This window comes from Lycorma delicatula, chromosome 8 (genome assembly GCF_047948215.1).
Source record: "Lycorma delicatula isolate Av1 chromosome 8, ASM4794821v1, whole genome shotgun sequence".
Taxonomy (NCBI): domain Eukaryota; kingdom Metazoa; phylum Arthropoda; class Insecta; order Hemiptera; family Fulgoridae; genus Lycorma; species Lycorma delicatula.
This window is the reverse complement of record NC_134462.1, coordinates 11,285,609-11,308,082: the sequence shown is the minus strand read 5'-3', so window position 1 is coordinate 11,308,082 and position 22,474 is coordinate 11,285,609. Positions and strand designations below refer to the sequence as shown.

The 22,474-nt window shown below is 32.2% G+C and overlaps 1 protein-coding gene across 1 annotated transcript in view; it reads left to right on the top strand.

Moving 5' to 3' along the window:
• The window catches only part of LOC142328870 (DNA-binding protein D-ETS-3-like), a 401,528-nt gene that overhangs the window by 116,512 nt on the left and 262,542 nt on the right, over positions 1 to 22,474 (top strand). The gene's annotated exons all lie outside the window — the stretch shown is intronic.

Below are 22,474 nucleotides of genomic sequence, written 5' to 3'. Positions count from 1 at the left end.
TTTGGGCTTTTTTGGTCAAGTTGATTGCAATCAAACGGGTACGTGCACAACTAGATGTTACAACAGTCCTAAATCCAAAATTTCAACATCCTACGGCTAATCGTTTTTGAGTTATGCGAGATAAATACGTACCTACGTATAGACGTCACGCTGAAACTAGTCAAAATGAATTTAGGGTTTAAGAATGGTAAAAATGGATATTTTCGTTGAAATCTGAAAACTGAAGTTTTACGCGATCACAATAGTTTCTTACTTCATACAAGGAAGTAAGAAGTGATTTTGAGATTTTTCAGTACAGCTTCAGTACAGCTACCGAAAGTACCCGAAATGTATAGGCTACTTCTCGAAATGTTGACTTCTACAGAACTCAAGTTCGTCTAATTCGTATTTATTATGGATTATAAATGATTTAAATATAAGATTTTAATTTTTCCATAGGTATACGAAATGAAAATCTTGCGTCATTGGTACGAAAAAGAAGCGTACCTGATCGGCATTGTCGTCGTATTTAATGTAATTATGTAAGTTATTTTTTATTATTTTAAAATTCGTCAGGTGTTCACGGCTCACTCTATACAACTCTTTACATTAAATGTTACAAAAAGAAAACACTGTAAAAATCACCGACAACTATCCTTTGCAGCCGGTATCGTGTGTCCTGCTCATGAAGTTTTAGCTCTTTGTATGAAAAAGGGAAGAGAGAATTTTGTGCCAAAATGCTATAAAAAAAGAAAAAAAAATCAATATTGATAGGCTACATATTATGGTTTTCCGGATTAATCAGTATGGTTCTAGAATAAAGAATAATAAAGAAGACGAACATAACAATAAGATCCTCTAATAATTCTACCTTTATTTTTTTACCTCAGTTTGTTGAACTCCTCTAATAGTTCGTGCGGTATCTGTTTTAAAATGAGCATATTTGGACTTTTTCTATATTATCGCTATTTTTGCTTTAATGCCTCCAGATATCATAAGATGTGATTATTTCGTTATGCGCCAATTGAAAAAGGTGTACGGGAACTTTTATTAAACAAAATGGAAAATAATTGCAAAAAAATCCGTATTTTTTCTCCTATTTTTCTAGATAATTAGATAACTGTTCATTTTACAGAAAAGATCGAAGAGAAACAAAATTTGCTATTAAATTTTACACACATCATCAATTGCAAGTCGAAAATACGTTATTATTGACGCAAAATAGCAATAACATTAAAAAAAATGAAATAAAAACAAGATTTTGTGAATTTTTTCGAGTACTTATAATCACACCAAATTTCAACAAAATCGGTCAAGTAGGTTTTGCACAATATTTTGCAATTCAGATTTTTTTAAAAAATACGATTTTTCCAAATTGAGTAGAGCTTGAAAAAGTTTCTACGTAGTTGAAAATTTAATCACATATAAACGAGCACTCAAAATTTCAGAGTTTAAAAAATGAAATCGGTTAATTAGAAGAGCCTAGGGAATTTCTCAAACATACTCGCATACTTTGATTTTAAACAAATTGCATATCTTGACGAATTTTTATCTAAATTAATTTTAAAAACCACAGCTAAAAGTACTCGGAAAGACGCTTCTTCTTTTTTAAACAAAAGTTTCGATACGTTTATTATCTCTGGAGATATAACCGATAAAAATTGTCCGCCATTGTGCAAATTTTCGAATAAATTATTATCGACCGATTATTAATAGACCGATAATCAGCAATAATTCACGTTTTCCAGAATGATAAAAAAAAAAAAAAAAAAAAACAATTTTGTTTGTGAAAATTGCAATCTGACCAAATTTGGTCAAAATCGGTCCAGTAATTTTGGCGATATAAGGTGTGAGATACCGAATACACACACGTACATACGAACATCTGGAATTTTCATCCGGTTTTTTGGGTTCCTTAGGTGCCAAAACGTCAATATCCGATAAAAGCCGCATATGCCCAGATTAGACCGATAATAATACTTTTCCTTCTAAAGCTATAGCTCCGCTTTTGCGCTAGAAAGTAAAGTAAAAGTGAGAAATAAACTTAGAATACTCGTGATTTTTTTTTTTTTTTTTTTGTTATGGAGTTAAAACATCAAAATCATCGGCAAATTTATAGCACGTCAAGTAAAACCTATTGCTAAATATTTTCTGTAGAAAATATTTTCTTTTTGATAATAATAAATATTTTTTAGAATTCTTCGTATCTTATTTTTTTTCTATTTATGTAATATCTTTATTTAAAACTTTATATTTTTAGAAAATAATTTTATGGACCGTAAAAAACATTACGTGTATTAACATATTATTGAACAATTCTATTTTTAAATTTATTTCATCATTATTATTACAATTTTTTACTCATAAATTTTGTTTTATTTCAAACATTATTATTTATATTTGGTATTATTTTAATAATCTAGTATTAAATTGCGACAAACCTAGTTGATTCCTTAAAATAAAGTTTCAATTTAAAATGCAATATTTTTATATTCACTGTTACATTTAATCTTGGATCGTTTCCAAATGCGATTTACCTTTAATATTTTACAGAAATGAATTATTATTGTTAACGGATAGAGAAGGAAATATATATTTTCCTTATTATTATGTTTATAAAAGAAAGGGGTTAAGAAATTAAATTATTACCTTTCGTGCTGCCGTAAAATTAAAGAAGTTGAGATTATTAATATTAGTATTAATTTGTTTTAGGGTTTTGATACGGAACATTTATATCTATTTTATGTCTTTTGGAGATATTAGGTATCCATAAAAATTGCAATCCTCACAGCGCCCTTATTTCTCTTGTATATTGTTTATTGCGTGCATTATTTATGGCTCTGTTTAACAACTAATTTAAATATATATATAAAACACATACATATGTGTATGTGTCTACATGTACACACGCGCGCGCGCACACACACACACACACAAATTGTATGTCAATCTCTACGGAGATGATTCTATAACGAAAAATAAGAAAAAGGTTCGCATAAACATAGGTCAGAAAACGTTAGAGTTTCGGCTGACGACACATTTAGCCCTGCTTCCTGCGTTCTGTGAAATTAAGCGTACTAAAATTCGTAGTATACAATTCTAGAAGTAAATTTAGTGCTTTTTTATGGTTTTTGATTTAAGAAATTGAATAAAAGTGATCGTAGTCCTCCATCTCACTTAGCTTTAAAGGAAAACAGGGTAAACACGAAAACGTTTCTCGGAAAAAATACTAGGTTTAAAAAAAATTAATTTATTTGGTAAATTAATTTACCAATAAACTAACTTTTTAGAGAATTTAATAATGAGAATACTTTGTAAATAGTGTCCATTAAAATTAAATTTTAATCGTTGTGGTTTAAGCCTAAAATGTTTACGATCCGGCACTCTTCCATTTGGATAATTTTACATATTGGCAGCCAGTTTTATTTATCTGTGGTATCTCCCATTGTGAATGACCGATCAAACAATAACAGCACAAACACCACTCAAATGAATATTCAAATGCTAGGCGCTAAACCTTAATTGTTGATCAGATGTTATTGCCAACCTATGAAAAAATTGACGCTACCACTCGTGGTAGCGTCAAACCGATCCGGTTTGTGTGTTTCGTTTCTAATTAAAGTTGAACTTCTAAAATTTGTGTTTAATTTTAATAGGGTTATGGGTAACGTTATTTTATTCCAAACCTAAATTCGTGTATTTTCCGATTTTACCCCGTGTTTTACCCCGTTCTTCTTAAAACCTAAGTGTGATAGAAGTCTGGCAGGCCACGTTTATTCACCGGCTTCCGTGGTACGAGTGGTAGCGTCACGGTATTTCATCCGGAGGTCCCGGATTCAAATCCCGGTCGGACATGACATTTTCACATAAGCTACAAATCATTAATCTCATCCTCTGAAGCAGTACCTAACGGTGGACCCGGATGTTAAACAAAAAAAGACTACTTTATTCAATTTCTTAGATCAAAAACCATAAGGAAGGTTTTTTTTTACTCGTGAAAATAAGAAACGAAATAAGAAATAACACTTGTATAATAAATTTTGAATCGATTAATTAGATACCTTGATTAAGTGATATCTTGAATAAATAGTTTCCATGTTTAAAGACATCTCGATTAAGTAAACATCTTTTATACAAGTGCTTGTTCAGTTCTTTAAAATAGGTAACAAACATACTTTGTGTAAGAAAAATGCAGTATTCAGAAAGATTTACTGACATAAAAACAACACGTACTAAATTGTCTAATGCTATAAATTTTTTCACTAAAAGCTACGTAAAGGAGGAGTATTTTCATCTGATTTTTATACTAAGTCTCCTTCACAGATATTCCTCTTAGGAGTGTCATTTGTTACGTTGTTATAATTGATTTAAATGATTTTTTGACCGTTTATTCCAAATGGATTGCGTAAATTTTTTCATTAGTTGCCTACTGCCTAAACGATTAATAAAAATATCAGTGAAATTAAGATCAGGAGTTGAGGTGAGAGGAGATTTAATAAGTGTTACCGGGTGTAAATGTTTGGGGAACCCTATAATTAGAAGACACCCAGTAAATACGGATTTTCATTTGTGTATAAAAATCAAACTATACGAAATATTGCTGGTTTCTTTATTTAAAATTAAAGTATTATCGATAACAATTAAACGTGAAAGATAATATCGTTTAAATTTCCACCACGGCTACATTGGCAAGCATTGATGCGAATATTAAAATGTTTTTTTGGTATTTTCGAGAATGGAGGTTTCAGTCTCCCTTATAGTAGCTCGGATGTTACCTTATAGGGCTTCAATCTTTGATGCATTATAAGCATAGACTTTACTTTTCAAATAATTCCAAAGACAGTCTAAAGAGGTCTGATTGCATGATCTTTTCGGCCAATTCACATCACCATTCCATGAGATAACACGTCCAGAGAATCTCTTTGTAAATAACGCGATGTTTTCTCGTGTTTTGTGGCATGTAGCGCCAGAAAATAAAGATCATTATTCTTAATTGTATTTAATTGAGGCTATAGAATCTTAATTGAACCTGTTAGCATCTCCTATTATAACGCTCTGCATTCACCGTAACAAAATTGATTATCTTTAAAAAAAAAAAATGTGCTGATGATTCCTTCGGACCATAAACCCTACAAAACCGTACATATTTGTGCATAAGGTGATCCTTCGTGAATCATTCGAGGATTTTCTTCACCACAAATGCGACAGTTTTATTTATTAACGAGAAATGAGGCACGTCACTAACGTTTATTTATGCGTAAAAAGTGGATTTGTTACTTTATGTAACAATAATTTTGCATTGATGATGATGGTGATGAATGTCACCTTCAATTCTTGAGTCAGCTGAATTTTGTATGGATTTAAATGCAAGATCTCGTTTAAAATTGTCTGAGGAATGCGTAATTCTTGAGCTCGCCTTGAAATTGATGATAGCTCATTTGCGACACTTTCTCGTTGAAGAGCAACGTTTTTAGGAAAACGAGCAGTTTTGTACTCCCTGAGTGTGGTTTGTTGTGAATAGATGCATTGTTTTCACCCACCGGGTTGGTCTAGTGGTGAACGCGTCTTCCCAAATCAGCTGATTTGGAAGCCGAGAGTTCCAGCGTTCAAGTCCTAGTAAAGCCAGTTATTTTTACATGGATTTGAATGCTAGATCGTGGATACCGGTGTTCTTTGGTGGTTGGGTTTCAATTAACCACACATCTCAGAAATGGTCGAACTGAGAATGTACAAGACTACACTTCATTTACACTCATACATATCATCCTCATTCATCCTCTGAAGTATTATCTAAACGGTAGTTACCGGAGGCTAAACAGGAAAAAGAAAAGATGCATTGTTTTCAATGTTTTTCATTAAATCTGGAATTTTTTAATCAGAAGGACCATCGAAAGCTTTAAAAAAGTTTACGATGCATTTTTTTATGGACTCACCATTTTCATAATACTTTTTTTATGATTTCAATACGCTGTAAAATCATTTTTGGAACGCCCACTACAATTCTTCAAAATTAAGAATAGATTATCCTGTGACACAAAAAAGATGAACCTCATAATTCTACAGTTCACCCAAATGTGGCACAAAGGAGGAATAACCAAATGGACTGAACATTTTCCGTTTTCCCAGACTTCCGTTTTGATAAAGATTGTAAACAATTCATGTAAAATGTTTTTGCAGCCTTGAAGTCTGTTCTGTTATCGGATAATTTGATTGGTATATCTCTACGAGAAATAAGGCGCTTCAATGCGGCAATGAATGCTTCCGATATTAAGTAGAGGGTATTAATTCAAATGTATAGCCTTAATTGAAAGATTTATGGAGGTATATATAAGTTTCTGATATGATCTTTGATTTCTGCTCGCCATTTCGAATCGTTAATGAACTAAGGGAGAATAAAATATATCGATGAATCTTTCAGATTAATTTGAAGGTATGAATTAATCTAGACAATAACGAAAGATATTCAGAAATATCTTTAAGTAATGAACAAGCAAACACGAATTGAATTCCTTTACGTTTTTCAATATCATACTCAGGTGAATGAGTAAAATCATTAGAGAAAGAACTATTATTTGTCCATTATAATGAGTTTTTAAGAACCAAAAAGGAGTTTGCCACCGTAAATTAATTTTTTTTTATTAAGAATGTGGTAAAATAAAGAAGTAATTGTGCACCAAGAGGAATATAAATTTTAGAAGAAATTTTGAAATTTGTATCGGCTAAAAATAAATTCTCTGACTAATTATAATGAGTAATGTCGAATGTCGAAAGGCTCAGTTGGTAGATTGTCAGTTAAGTTTGGTTACATTGCGCACATAGTCAAAACGAGAGTTAAGTTTAGTTGACGCTATATTTTGGCAGGCAATATTAATTATTGATACCTGATATTTTGTAAAATTAAGTCCCAATTAGTGGGCGAATGCAGCTGCACAGAAATTTGCTTGATACTAGAATCTAACCGTATTCTGCAAGTAGTGTTGTTCCCATATTTATTCAAATAGAGCTATAGATAAAACGATATTTCTATTTGTCTGTAATTTAAGTGCACAACTTAAGTTAATTTTAGAATCTATTTTATGAATTGATGAATGATAACTTCTCTAATACATTTTACGCATATGTTTATCGAGACAGTCCTTAAAAAAATGGCCAGGTCGTAAACAACTAAAACGTTTTATTTTTTGTTAGAAATTCCTGTGGTAATCGATATTTAATGTAAAATATTTTACATCTGATAATCGATATTTAGTGTAAAGATTTTTACATCAATATATTGAATCATTTGAATTACATATTATACAAAAACTGACTTGATGTGATAAATAAATAGCTTGTTTTTTATGAGTACTATTAGTACATTGTTGTAAGTTGCCTTGATTACTCTTTATAGTAACCTTAAATTTATGTGAACTACAGAATGATGAGTGAGACGTAACTGTTAAGCATGCTTAACAGTTATGTTTTCCAGAATTATCTTCTATTTTCAAGAAAGTCAACTAATTTTTGAAAATTACAAAGACTGTAAGTTTCCTTTTACAAATTAGCTAGAGCTAATTTGTAAAAGGAAACACAAATTAGCACATCATAGATTTTGATAAAATTTATATTTATGGAGATACAATGGATTGAAAAATAAACGTGGCCACCATTTTGTAATTTGCGAAGGTATTTAAGTCCTGATTTTTTGTAATTTTATAACTTTATTACCAAGAGGCTTACCAAATATTAATGTGATTCCTCCATCCGAACTTGAGATATATATATATATAAAAATGTTAAGTTCGTTTGTGTACGGCTTCAAAAACTCAAAATGTTCTGCACCGATTGAGCTCAAAGTTTAGCACGATATATAACCCGCAGCAAAGATTTTTATCTATTTTTAATAAATCTATCTATCTATTTTTAATTTGGAAATGTAAACAAAGGAAAACCAATCAGATCAATGCAAGATGGCCGCTGTCAAACACAACGACCAAATTTCTTTGAATTATATTTAACAGCTAAAACATCTGTATTTTATTAAAAAAAAAAAACACGATGAAAAAATTTTAGCACGATATATAACCCGCGTCAAAGATTGTTTTCATCTATTTTTAACAAATCTATCTATCTATTTTTAATTTGTACATTTTTAATTTGGAAATGTAAACAAATGAAAACCAATCAGATCAATGCAAGATGGCCGCTGTCAAACAACGACCAATCACAAAGAGCCCGTATGGCCGTTGCCATATGTAAACAAAATCACAACTGATTAAGTAACAAATTTATTTGAATTATATTTAACAGCTGAAACATCTGCATTTTATTAAAAAAAAAAAAAAACAAAGAAACACCAAAACAAAAAGAAAAGCCACCAAGAAGGATGACTTACGGTAAATAAATTAAAACACCCAACTTTCTTATAGCCCAGATAGACTTAAAATACTATGCAAACAAAAAAAGTCGAAATAACCAAATACACATAAAATAATATCCCTACATAATGACCAAAAAATCCTTTGTTAGGTTATTTTTTACATATATATATATATATGACCAAACAATCGTTTTTTGGTCATTTAGCGTTCTTTGCTATGTAAAAGCAAAGAACAAAATTCACAAATAGTAACACTGAAACCACACAAATAAGTATTAGTTTTTTTTTTGTTTTTTCTAACCTACGAAACCACCGTTATACATTGCTTCAGATGATGATATGAATGATTTATAGCGTATGAAAATACCATGCCTGACCGGGATTCCAACTCCGGACCACCGGATTGAAGTCCGAGACGTTACCAGTCGTGCCACGGAGGCCGGCAAACATATTCGTTAGGAGCCGAATAAAAACCCGACTTACCAATATGGCGTTGTGTGTCAAACCAATTTTATACGGACTATAATTACTTTTAATACGCGAAACCCTTTGCAATGATTGAACTTAAACCTTTTCAAAAATTATTCCTTTTGAACTAAGCCACATTTTGATATCATTGTTTTTCTATAACACGGCTGGAATTCTTTTCGTTTAATTATAAGAAGCGTTGTCGAAGACAATAACCGAATTCTCTTCCAAAGGACATAATACACCGCTAAACTATTTCTAAATAATTCAAATTCGTGTAATTTTTTTTACGAATCGCGTTTTTATCAAAATCTCACCTTTTTCTCAATTGACCTGCAGGGTTTTGTTTTCTTTGGAGACCGTAATTCATTAGTAGATTCATACTCGATAATCACGTTGTACACTGAAGCAGCACAACTTCCGCTTACGTTAGCAGTTTATTAACATCTGAAATCAATGCCGTTTGATTATCCTGTAATTTGTAAGCATTACTCTGCTTTTGTAAGCATTTAAAATGATGTGTTTTTTCGCACGACTTAACGGCTTTTTTTCGCAGCCCACAAATCTTTATATATAAAAATGTTAAGTTCGTTTGTGTACGCTTCAAAAACTCAAAATGTTATGCGCCGATTGAGCTCAAATTTTAGCACGATATATAACCCGCATCAAAGATTGTTTTTATCTATTTTTCGCATCAGTCACATACCCGCGACCGCGAGAAAACGGTTTTTTTAACGGTCAGCTGTGTACCAGTGACCGCGCCATCTGCCGGAAGCGAGGGGAACACTCGCCATACTAGCTAACGACAACCGCAGTCACATGTGAAACAATACCTGTTCCCAATTGCATTGTTTATTAACAAAAAACAAAAAACCTATCCACTTGCATCTGATTCAGATTATAATACAATCTGGATTAAATATTCACTTTAATCGAGGTACTTTTGTGTGATCGTGTTGTGATTGAGCTACGCCTTTCACCAAGCTCTGAATTTATTAGAAAACGACCAACAGTGGAATATATGTATTAATGCCGCGTGCAACACTGCACATTCAAACCAAATTCGCGCATTATTCGCAATTATATTGACCGCTTGCTTCCCTTCATCTCCCACAGAGTTACGGGAAAGATATCGATCGCATATGGCTGAGGATATTTTGCATACAGTACGCCTAGAAAATACCAATATGACCGTGGAATTTACAGAAGGCATTTACAACGAAGCATTGATAAATATTGAAGACAAGTGCTTAGCTATTGCAAATAAAGTTCTTAGTAATAAAGTTCTTAGTCAACCGGGAATGCCAGCACCCACCCGACCTGCGATTGCTTCATTTGATGTGGATTTACGCCGTGAACAAAGTTACAACATTGGTGATCTTAAGTCATATGTCCCATCAAACATTCTCAAATTAACGCGTGAACAGAAAGGCATTTATGATCGCATAATGCAAATAACAAATGACGGAGTTGGGGGGACCTTCTTCTTGGATGCGCCAGGAGGAACCGGGAAAACATTCCTCATTAGATTGATTCTAGCAACGGTTCGATCAAAAAATGACAATCATCCTGTTGCGGAATATTAATCGGCCAAAACTCTGCAACGGCAAGCGACTTGCAGTTAAGAAATTGATGAATAACGTAGTGGAAGCAACGATTTTAACGGAGCCTTTCAAAGGTGAAGATGTCCTCATTCCTCGAATACCCATAATCCCGACCGATACACCATTTTAATTTAAAAGATTGCAATTCCCAATTCGATTGGCATTTGCAAACACAATCGATAAAGCTCAAGGTCAATCTTTAGAATGCGTGGTTTAGATTTAGATGCGGATTGCTTCTCACATGGACAACTGTATGTTGCGTGTTCCCGAGTCGGTAAACCTATCTACGCAGACAGTGGAAAAACAAAAAATTTTGTATATCCACAAGTATTGCAGAATTAAACTTCTATGAAACGTATGCTTTGTTTTGTTTCTCATTTCTCATCCATGCAACCACAATGAGCCACAGCGAAGCGTGGTGGGTTGAGCTAGTAAATTTATATTTAAAAAAAAAAAAAATGATGGAAAGGGAGAGAACGAAGGAGAAATTGTCATTTTTCTTTGATATTCTTTATTTAGTTTTACAAGTAGAATTCGAAAAAATATAGCCATCCCATTATTTTAGAAACACTCAGTATAATGAAAAGTGGTCAAAGTGTTAAGTGTTTCGTTTTATCGACCACGAAAAATTCCTTTTGTATTCATATTACCGGGAATTACTACGTGACTAGGGACTGAACAAAAACTCACAAATTTACTGCGACTACCAAAAACAACAGATGCGTGTATGTCAACAAAATAATAAAACATCAGACAACGTCGTTCTCTTTGTCTTTCATTATGAATATGTCAAGATGGATATGTCAAGACATCCTATACAAAAAAAACCCAAAAACCAATAGATTTATTCATTTAAACGGTTTAAACTAACTCAATTTAATTTAATCTAACTTTTTTTTTTCACAATTTAAAAGCTGTTTTTTTAATATTATAAATGTAACATTTTTCTAGAAAATATAAGTATCATAGAATAACTAGGTCTTTTCTGTTAAGACTTTAGTAATAAATTAAAAATAATAATAATTGTATTGGGTCCCTATTACCATTATTATTTAGTAAATGCTGCAACAGATAAGAAAAGAATAGGTTGTTGTTTACTACTGTGCAACGCCCCGATTCTCCTCATAATAGTTGTTTTCACGATTTCATTCAATCTCATTTTCATATTGATAGTCGTGTAGTTAGTTACTCGTATGATTGTGGATATAATAGTCAAAAAAGGCGGTCGATTTTACTGAAATCAAACGGATTTTACATAATGTTCAATTACTTTCGAACAGGCGCAAAGTACAGATGTCTCTTGCTGAGAAACAGAAAAGTAGTAATGATGTTTAAGCTTTATAATAACAAAATTGGTTTGCAGAACGGATCGTGGCTAGAAGGCAGTTGTCTTTCGTTTAAAAAAATTATCTTATTCGTGTAATTCAGCTCTAAGTGCCAATTAGTGATAGCGTCTCGGCCTTTGATTTGTAGGTCCCGGGTTCGAATCACGGTCAGGCGTGGGATTTTGTGAAGAAAAATTTAGAATAATTGCCCTAGTACCGAACATTGGAAAAACTATTTACAGGAGGTATGCGCTGACTCACACTATTCAGTGGTCAGAGATGAATTGGAGGCACGAATTAAACTGTGTAAATGGTAGAATCATGTTTTAGTCAGAGGAAGTACAACGTCGGTCGTGTCCATCCACAGCAGTGGATAGTAGCATCCTATCCACAGCAGTGGATAAATGGTGTTTGCCGGGGAAATAAGCTATGTTTTCTGATACAGTCCCGAGCCGCATGGCTAATAAACACTGTTGAACGTGATTTGAGAATGTATTTTACACTACTATCGTTTCGGATTTGTGGAAAGCATATGGTGGGATGGAAAATATTTTCGGGATAAATTTTCGACATCGGACGTTTAATAATCCACAGCTTTCGGTAACGGGTGTTCCTACTCAAATAATGGAATAGTTGCGGGAGTCAGTCAAACAGAAAAATCGGTAGGAATGCGGCACTGACAGATAGCTAAAATAGACTGGTACGTCCAATAAATAAACTGGTACATGATCGAACTAATTATGCCATTCTGGTCAACTACCTAACGAATTCTCATTTCAGTCAGGTAACGTTAGGCTTTCTCAGCTTCCCTACGGGCGAATAAGCGTTTCAATAGCCTTACATTAATAAGGTAGATGAAAGTTTGTCTATTTCTATCAATTATATGTAGGCTTCAAACTCGGCGATCCCGTAACAAAAAATTAAGAATAATCGTAAAATTGGGGGGGGGGGGGGAAACCAGTGGGAGTAAATGAACTCAAATAAGGTCTCCTCAATATGTAAATAGACCTTAGCGTTTGGTGGAAATTTTTTTAGATTAATTTACATCTACTGTCTTAATAGAACATGTACATTTTTAAGCAGCTAATGATTAATTATTAATTTATATTTATAATCAACGAAGGAGTTCACAATTAACCCCACAAATAAGGGATGAAAACACTTCTTAAGAGCCATATTTATACAACAAACATACTGTCATATTTAAACAATTAAGGTAACCGATAATTGTATAATTATCGGTCTCTGATCAAAGAATTGAATTTTATTATTAGAGTTATATAATAGCATAATAGTACTACACATTAAATAAGTCCATATAGAATCCTATCATATACGTATACGATTATTTTTTTTTTTCAAAATGAACGGTTTTGTGGTTTATAGCAACAAGGGTATAACTGGTTAGTTTTGTAGAGATGACAGGGATGAATGCGGCAACGCAATGTACGACGGTGAAGTGAGGTCGGAGGGATTCGTTTGTTGTCATGGCGACCGAGAAGAAAGTGCGACTTGGAGGCGGTTTGCTGTTCCACCAGCTAGCTATTCATCATGCCCCCTTCCCGTTTTTCACTCGTTCCCCCTCAGGCGCTACCTCTAGATAAGATCGGAATAACAAACTTTTTACTACCAGGAGACTATACACCTCCTCGGGTCTCTCACCCCTTTCTAAAGTTTATTCGAGATTTATTGGACATTCGTTAGCTGTGTGGATGCGACCTGTTTCGGCCCGCGGTTGACTAACGAAGTGTAGAGACCTCCCTGTAGAAAACGTTAAATTTCAACCTTCCGGTGGAAACAACAAACCCGAACGTCTTGAACGATAGCGTACTAAGAGTATAGATTACAATACTGAAATAATAGAATATATTTCATCGATTCCGAATAAAATATAAAATTCTTTTTCTCTTATTATTTCCTACGAAATAGAGTAAATACTTCAAAAAAAATTTTTTTATAAAAGAATTAAAATTTTAAGATGATGTCTACAGCCCCACTGTCCCTAAATCTGTATTTCCGCAATAAAAAATCGAAAATTAATTTTATTATCTTTCATTTTCTAGACTTTTAATTTTTTTTACAACCAGAAATTACTTTACACGAGTAAAATATATCTCAGAATTTCTATTTAAATTTTCTTCTCAAACTAATTCTTCTAGATTTTTGATTCTCCAAACAAAAGTATATATACCGATTGAACATTAAACAGAATTGTCATTCAGAATTAACTGTGGAAGATCAAGCCGGAATCAAAAATAATATATATATATATATATATTAGTAACATTAAAATGTCGGACTCGCTAACAGGCTCCGCAAGATATTAGGTGCGTATTGTATTCCTGCGCACTACCGACTAAACCTCCACCCCTGGCTATCCCCTTCCTGGTACAGGTGGCGTGCATTTCATCAGGAAGGAGGTAAAACGCCCATACACATAATCAACAGCCCTCAGAAAATCACACACACGAACAAGATCACATAAGGCTAAAGCACAATACACACGCAACACAACTTAACAGCAAACACAAGCTACACATTTAAGCACAACTTAACTACACACGTCGCTACACATCACATGTCACAACATCCCCTAAACAACAACACCGTCAAAACTTACTCAGCGTACAACAGCAACACACCTATCACACATCGTGCACGCACACACACACACACACACAAACACACACACACAGTCACTGGCATACAACATGCTTACTGCAGGCCATCATAGGACGCATAATAGGAGGGCCCCCGACCTTATCACACACCTGGGCCCCTTAGGCGTTCAGCCGAGAGCCTGTCCTCCCAAACGCTCTCCGCGACCCCTTTAGATTCTCTTTCTAGTGTCAGTCGCTTCATTTCGGTATACTCCCTAGACCTACATCTTTAACAATTTGTTTTAAATATTCCAAACGTTGTCTCCCTGCACAAATTTTCCCATCTACCTGTCCCTTCAGTATTAAAGCGACTTTTTCAGTATGCCTTAATATGTGGCTTATATTTTCCTGTTGCACCACATTTCAAAAGCTTCTAATCTTTTTTTTCTCAGGTACTCCGATCGTCCAAGTTTCACTTCCACATAAAGCTACGCTTCAAACGTATACTTTCAAAAATGTTTTCCTGATGTGTTTAGATTAATTTTTGATGTAAACAAATTATATTTCTGACTGAAAGCTCGTTTCGCCTGTGTTGTTCGGCTTTTTATATCGCTTTCCATCATTAGTAATTCTACTTAACAACTAAAAAAATTCTTCTACTTCCATAATCTTTTCTCGTCTTGTTTTTATATTCAGTGGTCAATCTAGCTACATTTCATTACTTTCTGATCTTGATGAAATTTTGCGCACTAACAGTTTCAAATAAGAGGAAAACTGATTTCATTTAAAAAAAAACTATTTTCATTCCCATTTTCACTAGCTCAATGTAGGTTCTAACCAACCTCAAATTTTGTGATTAAATTTCCAAACATATAACAACAAAATAAATTCATACTATGTAAATCAATGATTAGGCTACCAAAAAAAGAAAAAAAAACATATCATACTTTCGTTTTTCGAAAAATGAAGAAATTATGCGATTTTGAAAAAAATATCAGTTCGTGAAACGTGTAAATTTCTTTATTTTGTGAGTACTACTGCACCGATTTCGATGAATATTTTTTTATTTTATTCTTTTTTTTTTTTTTATAAAAAACTTCTTTTTTTTGTAGACTACATTGTAGTAAGTACTTGTGCGAAGCCGCAGGTAGGATGTAGTTATTAATCAATACAGATTTTATTTCCTGAACATAATATTATCTCTAAGTAGAGTTACCTCACAATTCTACAATTATAGTAAGTAAAAGGTTTGCAAACCATAACAACTAGTCATTATTAATATCAAATTTCTTATTAGCCTTTGCCAGTTTCATTTCAATTTTCATACTATTTCATTAAGTTTATTGCTAAATAATTTAGGTAAGATTACTTTTTTTTATAATTAGCGCAAGAGAAGAGTTGAGTAGGTCGAGACTGCATTACTACCGAACCTGAAAACATTTACATCCATCTAATAGGACAACAATAATAGTTGTACTTTTATTTATGCACGTTTAATTTATTACCGTTTTCATGTTTTATTAGTTATATAATTAATTATAACGCGTCATTACAGATGTTTTGTTCTTCTCCTTTGGACTGAAGGGTAAGATGAGATTGTTCGAGCAGGAGCGTACCGTTTCGCAACGTTTTCGTTGCGATTCCCTACCGTCTTTAAACCGCTTCCACTACACGTATGTTGTAGCACGAGATACGGTTTCATCATCGAAAGCTTGCTGTATCATAGAATAAGTTTCAACGAAACATTTTAAAGTCCAATACAAAACGTTTATTGCGCTTCTCTGTTCCATGTCGTGTGCTCGCACAGGTTCACATGAATACAACGTACGCAGCCGAATATAACTCGAGACTGGAGTGACGAAACGTGATGATATTTTCATCACATCGTACTACGTAGTTTCTTGTTTATCCGAGAAGGTGTTTGTATCGACTACAGAGATTTAGTTCGGGAACTTTGTCGACATTCTGTATTGTTTCCGTAATTTCAGTAATTAGATGTATAATTCTTTTACGTGCAGTATTTAGGATTTTCAGATTCCTTTTTTTTTGTACGTTTGTTTTCGTTGTTGATTTTCATTATATGTCCAGTCAATTCGTCATTTTTTTGATTACGGTTCTATTTTCTTATACTTGTAAACCATGTTCATAATATGGTTTAAAATCATCTTTGTTCGTTTGATTAATTTTTTCCTCAGTTAGTTTTTAGCATCCGACATTATAAATGTTGTGCTATTACTACCAACATCTTTCCAGAGTCGACCATACCGTCTCGATCTGCTTTAAAGCGAGATGGTAAGGTGGAAGTCGCAGAACCTGATGCCCGTGTTTTTTTTAATAATTCATCAAAATGGTACTTCATTTTTTAATTTTTGTATGATTTAATTTTACGTCATACAATGGTGGTTTTAACCAATTAATCATGCCTTTTTTCCTATAATTTGAATTCGGAGGCATCTCTATATGGTATGGTGCATTATTGATAACGACCACTGACTGAAGTAATTAATTAACGACCACTGACTGAAGACCAGGAATTAATTTTTCAGATGCTCAATTAGCACTATCGTTTTAGATACAGGATTAATTTTTGTGTAAAACCTGCGGTGTTAAGGAAGGCGCGGGGATCGTACTTCCGCGAATCGGTTAATTTGATCCAGTTATGGTAGGTGATCGTGGGTGGAAGAGGCCATACGAAGACGATAGATAGTAGGTTGTGTAAATCCACTGATGGAAATGTCTGCCGAGTCATTTGCATCGGTGGCATCCTGAAAGAGGCCAAACCGATCGCTGTTATTTTCTTCTAGGGAAGTCAGGATGTCGTGATAGATTTTGAACTCGTTTCCAAGTTAACATGGCGTTCGGAATGAACCCCATCTCTCCTTCAGCGTGGATTATGAATAACAGAAATATTCTATCCTCTTTCACTGGATGTCTTCTTTTTCAATCAGTTTTACACCACTTAAACCCTAACTCTTTCACGATATCTGCTAGTGTAGTTCTAGAACCTTTAAATTGAATACTCTTTTCTAGTTCTTCGCGTAATTTATTTAATGCAGGCAGTTCATTATGTTTTGCGTGAACTCGTAACTGTTCGTCTTACAACGCTTTGATCAAAATTGTCTAATCCAGTAACTGGTTTTGAACGTTGTTTATACTTTTTTGGTGTGCTGAATGAGCACGACCGTGATTTAAGTTTTGAAATCCTGCAAGCTGCAGCGATTCTTTCTTCAAATCTTTGAATGCGTATGAAATGGCTTCCTTCTTGTTATTAACTATTTCAAGAGCTTTTTTACGTTTTAGCTATGGATTTAAATTCCGCCATTGCAAAAAAAAAAACCCACAAAAAACGCAAAGAGCATATACGAATTCATTTACACACGCAAGATACTAACACGTCATACATTACAGAAATAAACGTGCCGGAGAACTAAATCAGTATATTGAAAATTAAAAGCAAACATTAGTACTGAATATAAGTCAACAATGCGAAAAAAAATTACGTAGCTGTTCTATGAATACGTATATAATGACTACGCTATTAATAAATTGTTATAATTTGTAGGGTATATGTCTATTATTTAACGGTGATGTTTATTCCTATAAACATCATCAACAGTACTAATAACCGTTACAAGTGCATATAAATATAACTCAAATGAAATACTTTGATAACTTTTATTCGTATAATGTGGTCTTTCATTTTACGACTCACTTGATGGAGGGAGTGTAACAATCTATTACTATTATTATAAACTACTCGTATCTGTACTATATACAATAAGAATTATTTATAAGTATGATAAATATTTTTAAAGAAATTGTCTGAAATAAAACAAAATGATAAATTGTAATTGTGAAAACACTCTGTATTGAGGAATGCTCGGTTTCTGAATGAGACTAATATTACGAGAAAAGAGTAACATAATGGCCTGCACAGCGACTGTCTGCCTCTTGCAATTTTGTTTTCATCGTGTACACTGTACTTTCATTACCGATTTAAATATTAGAATTTTATTGTAAAGCGATAATTAAAATTTTTACCAAAACATTAAACAAATTTGTTTAATAAAAATAGAATAGTTATCTAACTTAATGTAAATGTAATGTTTACAGAAAGGATCATTTGAGTTTTCAGAAAAAAGAATTAAATAAGTGCTACTGCGTTCCCTTGAAGAACTCATGCTTCTATTTGTTATAGTTTTGTTTTAGAGAAATTAAAAAAAAAATTAAATGTACACTTTTAAATAAAACAATCAACGACATTTATTAGCTTATATATTTTAATATTAGTGAAAAGATTTTGATTATTATGTAATAATTTTAAGTTTTTATTTCCTTGTACCTAGGAAGAAAAGGAATTATTGTGATCGCGAAAATTTTCAGATTTCAATGGAAATATCCATTTTGTCCATCCCTGAGTCCATTTTGACTAGTTTCAGCATGACGTCTGTACGTATATATCTGGCATAACTCAAAAACAATTAGCCGTAGGATGTCGAAATTTTGGATTTAGGAATGTTGTAACATCTATTTGTATACCTCTCCTTTTGATTGCAATCAACTGAATTAAAAGTGACCAAAATCCAAAATTTGGATTTTGGACTTTTTCTTAACTGTAGTATTAAGCCCTTATTGGTTACTCCAAAATCCAACATTTGGATTTTGGACTTTTTCTTAATTGCAGTATTAAGCCTTTATTGATAGGTTTTCAACGATATATCATAAGTGGTACTTATGTTCATTGTTTCCAGAGTTATACCCAAATAAAATTTTAATTAATGAAATATATGGATTTTACAGGGGAAGGCATATCGGTTCGAATCAGACTTGATCTCCTTTTTGTAGGTTTTTTAATTTAAATATATTGATTTATTTAACCTCTGATTGTAAAAAAAAAAAGTAACAATAAATAATGTACATAAAGTACATAAATTTTATGTACTTTTCATTTAAAAAAATGTGTATATGAAATTTAATAGGCGTACAAGGATGTCATGTAGTGCCCACACAGATTTTTTCATATCCCAGTAACTTCGGTGTTTTAATTACAGTATTTTCACGAACGTTAAATGCAATTAACAAGAATAATTTAAATTATTTTTGCAATAAAAAACTACTTATAGTGGTGATTATTGTTTTAGGAAAATAATTTAAAAAAATATTAATAAATTTTTGAGATAACAAAGTTTATGTAAATAAATATTAATATAAAACAGTGAAGAAAAACTAGTCGTTTAAAGAAAAAGTATATTTATATCTGAACGTCAAAAATATAGCAAAGTTGTTTACAGCTCTAAGGGTTAGAGATACTCATTAAGAGTCGTGAATTCGCAAATGAGCTGCCCTGTTGTTTTAATTTCAACCTCTACCACCCTCGTCTAAGTCAACCGTTATATCTTCTTTTTTTTAATTTTTTTAACTATGCGTGATAAATATTTTTTAATTCAAGACTTTTGCCCTACTCACACAACCTCGTCTAATGAGAAGGGAGGGGGAAAATGAGAGGTGGCGGGGTTCTTTACTAATGATCAACACCCTTCTTCTTCTTTTTCTCTTTCTTTTTCTTCGTTTTCCATCCCTCTACGTTTTAATGAGTCTCAAGAAAAATGCTTGCAGAAAAAAAATAACTCAACCATCCCTTAATGATTTCCTGCTGTAATCCCTTCTACTTTTAATGATAGTCCCGTAACTGAACTTCTGTACTTTTTTATTTTATATTTAGTATAAAGTTTGTTCTTGTTGTTGCTTAGTTGTTTTTGTTGCTATTTTTTTCATTGTTTGTACATTTACTTCTTTAAATCTGAAAACTATGTGTATAACATTAAATATTTCATTTTAATTTGGATTGTAAAACGTGGTATTTAAAAAAACAAAGTGATGTGGACACCACACGACTTCCTTCTACGACTACTAAATTACATATACACGTTTATAAAAGTATATGAAATTTTATTTCACTAATAACTTCTGATTTTTTTAATATATATATATATATTTTCTAATTACTATTTTAAAAGGTTTTTCCACAATCACAGGTTAATAGTTATTATAGTCAATATATTTAAATTTAAAAAAGGAAATGAATTCGGATTCAAAACGATATGCCTTCCACTTGTAAGATCCAGATATTTCATTAATTAAAATTTTATTTGGCTATATCTCTGGAACTAATGAGAGAATAAGTACCAGTGATGACAAATCGTTGAAAAGCTCTCAATGAGGGTTTATTAATGCAGTTACGAAAAAGTTAAAAATCTAAATCTTTTGGATTTTGGGTTTTTTTTTTGGTCTTCGATTGCAATCTAAAGGGGAGGTACACAACTAGATGTTACAACAATCCTAACTCCAAAATTTCAATATCCTACGGCTAATCGTTTTTGAGTTATGCGAGATAAATACGTATGTGCATACAGACGTCACGCCGAAATTAGTTAAAATGATTTCAGGGATGGTCAAAATGGATATTTCCGTTGATATCTGAAAACCGGATTTTTTCACGAGCACAGTACTTCCTTTACTTCGTACAAGGAAGTAAAAAAATCATAGAAATTGAAAAAAAAAAAAAACTTATGTTTGTAATCAAATTAATTATACAATTATTTAAATTTCTTGTAAAAAACTTAGATTTGATTGATTTTTATAAATTTATAAATATATATATGAGAAATTATTCAGTAGTTTATCTCTATAAACCAAATACATCCGCACGCGCGCGTAACTATCTAATCAAGTGCGGTTAACATTTAATTCATTGATTCTTTTACCATTGTTTGTATTCAGTTTTGATGAAGGTGAGATATAAATCAATCGAAATTAGGTATCGTACGTAATTAACAATGCTTTTTAATTTCAGAAATTTCAGACTAAATTACGTTTTTCAGAATATTCATATGGTTCTGTCAATTGGTATTCATTGAATAGGGCTTGTATTTCATTTAGAAAAATCGGGTAAACTGTTCAGTTAAATCGATAACATTTTTTCCCGATAAACTTATTTAAATAAAACAAAACTGAAATATTGTTATCGCAGGCGTTTTAAATGGAAATAACCACACGGCCAACTTTTTTTACGAAAAATAAATTTTATCTTTTATTCCCTTGTATTAAAATGTTACGGTATTAATTATGCAAAAAAATGATTACAGTAATAATTGGTGTAAGCAAAAAGGCACGATTTTTTGTAGTCGTAAAAGAAAGTCTCGGAGAAAAAATGAAGAATTAAATATCAAGTAAATCGGTGATAAAGTGACTTATCTTACGCGAAACCGATACGAGTTAAATGAAAAAATATGAAAATGGTGTTTAGAAGTTGGCACGTCAGTGTGGAAGGGAGATCTCCTATTCACATATCAGCAACGCTAAGTTGAAGCCGGAAAATGTTTTTCCACTAAACCTCTCCATAATCCTTTCTAAAGAAGATAGCAGACGCCATTTTATAATGGAATATTTTATGAAAAATTGTTACTCGTCGACGCTCATTTCAAAAAATCTGATATGCACACCGCATGACTTCCTTGAACGCCTATTAAATTAGATATGCACATTTTTGCTGCACATCATTCAAACTTTTTCCGTTTAGAAGTGAGATACGATCCTCCAATTCTTTAATAAAAGTGGACAGTTCCACAGTTGATAAAAATATTAGTTTTTGTTAACATCAAATATTTATACAATTAATTATTAATTCAACAATCTTACCTGAAATATTTTGTTAGAAAGTCCCTTTATTTTTTAAATTATTATGATGTAACCGTCAACAAAATGGAAACAAAAACGAAACGAGAATATTACTAAATTTTATAGCGATAATTATTATTAAGTAGACTGAAAAAAATGCATAAATAAAAATACTACGATTCTAAATTATAATTTTCAATTAATATTAAACAATCCCATGTTTCACCAGGTCTGTGTGGACACCACATGACTTCCTTTGACGCCTTTAAAATTACATATATACATTTTTAAAGGTAATAAAATTTTATTTCACTAATAACTTTTTGTTATTGTGATACTTTTTATTATTGAATTATTATTTATCTTAAATTTTTTTACAATCAGAGTTTAATAATTATTAATAAATCAATATATTTAAATTTAAAAAAAAAAGTTAAAAGAAAAAAAAAGATGAAGTCGGAT